Raw genomic sequence first — 8,083 nt, forward strand, 5'->3', positions numbered from 1 at the left:
AAATAATTATTTCTATCTTGTATTTATGGTCCGGAAACCACTATTCCGATTAGGCCTTAATTCAGGATATCACAGAAACACTATAACAGCTTGCTTGACGAAGTCTTAATATTCAGTTATTGTGACATATGGATGGTAAATTAAGGATAGATTTGTAACGCCCCCACGCCCGAAACAGTCGCCGGATTCGAGCTTGAGGGGTTACCGAACATAATTTATCAAATTAAGAACTTCAAATCATTTGTTTCTACATTCACAGCTTTCTAGCTACCCGCGTCACTGTTACAAGAAAAATCATATCTCAAGTTACGAAACTTGAAATCAAGATCTGTAAATTTTCCCTAAATCTAGACTCATATATATATTTACTAATTTTTTTCTAAAATTTTTTGCTTGGCCAATTAGTACAGTTTTTTAGTTAAAGTCTCCCCTGTTTCAGGGTTCAACTGCTCTGACCTCTGTGTATTACGAATCAGATATATCTCTATAAAGAATTTAAATTACTACGAGGTTTATTTCTATTAAAACTAGACTCAACAAGGAATCTGTAGATATAAATAATGACTTCTAATTATTTTTTTACAATTTATTATGAATTTTTAAAGTTAGAATAGAGGATCCAGAAATCACTCTGGCCCTGTTTCACAAGGTTTCAAACATCTCATAAAGTATAATTTATATGCCTGTTTTTTTAATCCATATGAAAATAGACTCATTAAGCTTCAATTTCATAACTTGCTCATCATTTAATTCCATTTATACTATTTTTAGTGATTTTTCAAATTCATGTCATTGCTGCAGCAATATTCTGTTTTAAGGCAAATTTCATCTTTTCATGAGTTGTTATGAACTAGATAACCTATTAAACTTCCATGATATCAAACATGATCTAAATTTAACCATCACCATGACTTATCAATATCAAACATTTTCTCAACCAATCATGGCGATATCATAAAATTATTTACACAAAATAAGTATATTGCTATACATGCCATACTTAAGTTTTACAAGCCATTTACCCAGATGAAAGTCCTTTGGATAGTGTGATCGAACCTTCGACCCGTCCCGATTCCCGAGCTGGCTTGTTCAAAACTACAGTAAATAAAGAGGAGGGAGTAAGCATAAATGCTTAGTAAGTTCATATGTAAATAACAAGTAACATAACAATACAAATATACCAAACAACTTTAGCATGGTATCACCAAAACATATATCACATTTCTAAACATCATTCATCATCTTACCACCTTACCGTTGTTGTTCTATTTTCAACCCGAGGGTTAAGAACATACCTGTCCAAAGTGTCCATTTCACAACACTTACCAAAACGTCGCTTGCATCTTAAGTGTTCTTCCATTTCACTAGAAATTTCACCCGTTGAACACATCGGAATACAACTCGGATACACGGATAATTTGCACATAAGTGCCTCATATGTAATCAAGAAATCATGTAACCCGCCCCTAAGTGAACTCGGACTCAACTCAACGAGCTCGGGCGTTCGCATCCATAATTGAACTCGGACTCAACTCAATGAGTTCGGATGCCTAGTTACATTTCACGAACTCGGACTCAACTCAACGAGTTCGGACATTCACATCCATAAGTGAACTCGGACTCAACTCAACGAATTCGGATGCTCAACCATCCTAGTGACATGTCACTTGTATCCTAATCTATTCCTAAGGTTCAAACGGGGTTTTTCCCTCGATCTCACATTTGCCGTCTTCCATGGCATATCGGAACCGATACTCGGTAGCAATTCATATTTATCAAGTAGTAAACATAATTTGCATATTACTCAATATTAACCACAAAGCATAATATTTCACGATTAAAAATCAGCATATCATATAATTAACATTAATAACTTAAAAATAACATTTATGCTACATTATTTACACATGAGCTTACCTTGGTACCAAAATATAAAGATTTTGCAATTTAGTTCACAATCTTTTCTTTTCCTCGATCGCGACTTGAATCTCGTTTCTCTTGATCTATAATGCCAAATTAATCTTATTCAATACATACATTCATCAAAACAGCATTTAATACTAACTTTGGAAAAATTACACTTTTTCCCCTAAACTTTTGCATAATTACACTTTTACCCCTAGGCTCGGGAATTAAACTTTATTCCTTATTCTTATGTTTTATAACATTCTGATCATTTTTCCCTTCTATGGCAACATCAAATTCTTACTCTAACATATACTTTGTGACTATTAGGTATTTTTGCCGATTAAGCCCTTTTACTCGTTTTCACTCAAAACCGAGTAGCACAAGTTGTCTAACATAATTTAAAACCCCATATTCTATCATAAAACATTAAAATACACAAATTTTACCTATGGGTATTTTTCCAAATATAAACCCTAGGTTGAATTATTGCTAACATAAGCTTAATCGAGCTACCGGGATTCCAAAAACGTAAAGAACATTAAAAACGGGGCTTTGAATCACTTACTATGGAGCTTGGAAGCTTGAAACAATCCCTAACTATGGAGAACCCTTGAAATTTCGGCCTAATGAAGAAGATGGACAAAAATTGGCTTTTAATTTTGTTTTAATTCATTTTAATAACTAAATGACCAAAATGCCCTTACTACTAAACTTTCCAAAAATTTCATCCATGTCCAATTTTTGTCCATAGACTTAGAAATTGGTCAAATTGCTATGTAAGACCTCCTAATTAATATTTCAATGCAATTTCATACTAAAAACTTCTAGAATGCAAATTTTGCAACTTATTCGATTTAGTCCCTACTTTCAATTTAAACATTTTAGGCATAGAATTTCATCCCGAAATTTTCACACAATCATGCAATCATATCATATTCATCAAAATAATAATAAAATAATTATTTCTATCTCAGATTTGTGGTCACGAAACCACTATTTCGATTAAGCCCTAATTCAGGATATTACAAGATTTATGTATGTAAAGTAATTGTCCTGGCTAAGTATAGAATTTTTTTTGTAATTTGAGATTTGGTGAACTTCTGATTTTGGCAAGCTCTAAGGTTTGGCATTCTGTTGAGTATCTGCCTACCCCAGATGCTTTGGGTGAAGTTGTTAAATTCGTAATTGTTTAGATTTGTTTATTACTTTAGAGTATGATGATTTGGTTAGTAAAGTTGAGATTTAGTTAGAAATAAACTAGACTGTTGTATATGATAAGACTTAAAACTTGTTAAGTGTGCTTAATCACAAGTATCAAGAGTATTAATGGAATTATATGATTTTTCCACTAATTCTTGTCTCCGTTGCTTAAGTATATAAGAATAGAGGTGGTCTTTTTGAAACACTTTTACATCTTTTTTTAGTTCCTCTGTAAATCTCTAAAAAACCTAAGTCTAGAAGAACTTCATCGAAGTGAAGGTTCATAGTATTTTAGCTAGCACCTACGTTAGTACTCACTCCCTAGTAATTACTGATGAACCCTTAGGCTATTATTGAAGTCATTTATGTGTTTTTCGTACTGCATGCATAAATGTTAGAATGGTGTGTGAGGAAGGAAGCTTCCTGGTTCTTGATTAAGTATTATCGATTCTTGTATGCATGTTAAGGTTTGATAGATTGATGATCTGATGTGTAGAAGTATCTTTCTTTTAGCTCAAGAAGCTAATGAGGGTCCAAACGATAAAGACAAAGGACTTGCTTTATAGATTTGTGCTAGAGTTTCTAGGGAGTTCCTTTTTATTTCCATGTATTGTAAATTTCATTGTTATATAACTTGTGTAAGGTAAGTAACCTTCTTTAAAGATGCATGAAGGATATATGTGTGGATAATGTTGTAACACCCCTATCCCGTAACCGTCGCCAGAATAGGTAAGGGGCATTACCAGACTTGTAACTCATGTCAGAATAGTAAAATTTTGAACTTTTTCTTGAAATAAAGATCGTTCATTTAAATAAGTACTAAGCACAACCAGAGGTAAATTTTAAACTTCACTAAGTAAACATTCAAAAGATGCCATTTTCGCATGGCTTATATACATTAACCAAAAATATTCTTCCGCCACTAGTCTATTCTATACATGCCATAAAATAATTCTAAACATAACAGTAACAAGCGGTGGATAGTGATAGTGTGACTAGTTGCTGACGATCCTCGAGCCTGTAGCTTCGTAATGAGATCTATAAAACAGAGGAAACAGAGTAAACGGAGTAAACGGAGTAAGCATTACAATGCTTAGTAAGTTTTAAGCAGTATCAACAGATAACAATCAAATTATAACATAGTTGTTCGTATATTTTATTTCACTCTTCCTTCGGGCATACCATCCCTTTACCGAATATGCACATCTCATCATATACAATAGGCAGATAAACTTTCACATAAAAGTGAGCTCATGTGACATAAATATATTGTATGATTTCACATAAGCTCTCACACTGATCCGATGTCACATAATCATAGGAATAGTCTCATAGATTGCTCTCGTATGCATCACATAACTACCTTATGATTTAGTTCAAATCAAGCTCACATATAAACTTGGAGTACATACCTATTTAACCTTTCGCATTGAATATATTTATAAGCAATTCTTATTATGAAGTCTTATAGCTTTAACCTCTACTCGGATTTATCGGCGAGACCTTTAGCTCAGACGAAATCTCCACACGAAGTTATCGGGTCTTACCCGGACAAAATCTCCACACGTGGTCATCGGGTCTTACCCGGACATAATCTCCACACGTAGTCATCGGGTCTTACCCGGAATATATTTCCAAGTTTCATGTACATTTAATCACATGTTACAACATTCGCATCGACTGTCATATTTGTAATTCATTTGCCTCATCAAATATCTAATAATACACACCTTTCACATTGGTTGTTCGGCCACAATATACGCACATCGCCTACATATTTCACACTAGCCATTCGGCTTTACCACATATACATATCTCATATATATATTTCACATTGACCATTCGGCTTTACCACATATGCATATCTCATACATATTTCACATTAGCCATTCGGCTTTACCACATATACATATCTCATACATATTTCACATTAGCCATTCGGCTTTACCACATATATGCATGTTCATATTCACCACATTGGCCATTCGGCCTTATCACACATATGCATGCTCACATTCATCACATTGGCCATTCGGCCTTATCACATATATGCATGTTCACATTCATCACATTGGCCATTCGGCCTTATCTCATATATACACATTCACATTCATCACATAAAATCCTAAATCAAAATATAAATTTTCATGTATTCACATCACAATTATCCAAATATACTTCACATACCACATATACTATCATGTATACACTTTGTCTTGGCCGAATCTACATCAATCATTTTCCAATGAATAATTCAATTTCACGCCATACTATCATTTCATATTCGAATACTCATAAACTTACAATTTCACAAATTTTAATATCAAAGATCCGTCTAACACTCATATATCATTTTACAATATCACGATTTAGAATTCACGTATGGGTTTAATCAATAGCTTATGAGCAACTAAAACAAGTTTTATCCATGTTTACAACAAAATCACATATTCAGTACGAGCTGTTTTCCTGAGCAATAGTCACTAAATTATTTATAACTGGAGGTACAAAACTCCAAATCACTTTCCGTTAATTTTTCCTGAATATAGACTCGTATATCTTCCATCCATAAAATTTCCAGAATTTTAGGTTTGGCCAATCAATACCAGATTTTTCTTAAAGTTTCCCCTGTTTCACTGTTTGACTAATCTGACCACTCTTCACTACGAATCAAATTTTTCATTGTACAGAATTCATAATGTGTTCTATTTGATTTCATTTGAAACTAGACTCATTAAGGAGTCTAAGCATATAAATCTTATCTTATAACCATTTTTGTAAAAATTATAATGATTTTCCAAAAACAAAACAGGGGATTTCGGAGTCATTCTGACACTATCCGACACAACTTTAAATATCTCTTTATAGGAAATCTCTTTGCTTCCATGGTCTCTTTTATAAGAAACTAGACTAACTAAGCTTTGATTACATATTTTATTCAGCCTATAATTCCACACCAACAATTTATAGTGATTTTCTAAAATCACGTTACTGCTGCTGTCCAAAGCAAATTATTACAATTTGCTCTTAAACTTCCAAGTCCAAACACTTATGAACTTACCATTTGAGTTTAAGACATATCATGGCCACATCATATCTTATTAAATCAACTCATTATGTCCTATTATGATTGAATTTACTCAACGTTTAATCACTTGAAACTTACCTCGGAAGTTGCCGAACGATTACGACGGCTATTCGATCACTTTTTTCTTTCCCTTATCCAACTTGGATCCTCTAGGCTCTTGAGCTAAATCAAACAATTTACTTCCCAAATTAAACATAGTCATACGACATCCATATACATTTTATACTAGCCGAAATGTACCATCAAGATATACTTTACTCAAATAATTTACATTGGCCGATCATGTATAATGTTTTGTAGCTTAATAAATTTATCATACATTATGTATTCATAATATTTGTGCAGCCAATTATCCATGGTCATACACACACAATCAAAAATAAATACCAAATTTTCATATCCTTTATGCCCTAAGCCGAATACACTTGTCATGTTCACCTAAATTTTTCAAGTACAACATTCTCATATTCGGCATTAGTATCAAGCATAATAGCCAATTCTTCCCACCATTTCCAAACCATTTCATCAATGCAATCATACCATTACAAATCAACTTAAAATAACCATATCTAATAATCAAATACCTATAGCATTGCACATTTCTCACATAGCAAGTACAACTAAATTCATTATTAATATATATATCTAAACACTTAACTACAAGATTTAATCACCATTATCAATCATAAAACAGCTTATAACCATCATCTATATTTACTTCACATAAACTGAAATAACCATTACATCATCTTTAAAACACTTAGCATTTTACCCATTTAATCAAGCCAAATCTCAAGACCATTCCATCACACAAATCATACCATAAATCATACTTACAATTTAAGTTAATACATGACCGAAAATCACCATCATTAACATCATTATCAAACCAAAACCAAAACACATCTATCATCCGTATACCAAGCTTACCAAAACAAACCACTATGAGTTTCAAGCTTATTGACCGAATCTCAAACCTCAAAATTCTAAGTTTAATCTATGGGATGAGTAGAGTTTGAACTAATCATCTCAAACATGCATAGATTTTCAAGAATCATTCAATACATACCTCATTCTAGCCATCTTCTAAGCCAAAAATCAAAGCAACCAAACTTTCTTCTCCCTCCCTTTAGGCTACGGCAATGGAGGACAAGGATCAACCAACTTTTGATTCAATTTTCTCTATGACCGAATGCACATACCTTAAATTTTTAGCTTGCTATCTTGCCGAAATCCTCAAAACATATTTCTTCTTTCTTTCTCAAACATTCGGCAAGAACAAGGTAAGGGTGTATGGCTCTCTTTCTTTTTTAATACTTATTTCCTATTATAAAACCATGTAGTCATTATAATATTAATACAAAATGCATATATTTTGTATCCCATACCATCATGGCCGGCCACTTCCTCTAAAGTGGGGAATTTGACATGCAAGACTATTATTTTCAATACATGCTTTAATAGACCCTTATAGATTAACCTATCACCTTTCAAAAATGTCACACATAAGTCCTATTAACTAAATTCACATGCAATTTACTAAATCGAAGCTTAAAACTTTCACACATTCATATTCACATATAATAAACATAAAATATGACGACTAATTATTTTTATGACTCGATTTTGTGGTCCCGAAACCACTTTTCGACTAGGGTCAAATTAGGGGTGTCACAAATGTTGTCCAATGTTGTCAGTTTGATTTTAGTCAGTCTTTGTTATGAAGTAAGTACCATCCTTCATGCTTAAACCACTACCATCTGTTTATAATATATAAGATATGACCTATGGTAATGGAGAAGAGGAGATATGTTTGTGTAGCCTCTTGTAGGGAGACTATATTGCAAACCAGACTGGCAGATCACGATAAAACATGCTATTCTGAAT

Source organism: Gossypium hirsutum, chromosome A13 (genome assembly GCF_007990345.1).
Source record: "Gossypium hirsutum isolate 1008001.06 chromosome A13, Gossypium_hirsutum_v2.1, whole genome shotgun sequence".
NCBI lineage: Eukaryota > Viridiplantae > Streptophyta > Magnoliopsida > Malvales > Malvaceae > Gossypium > Gossypium hirsutum.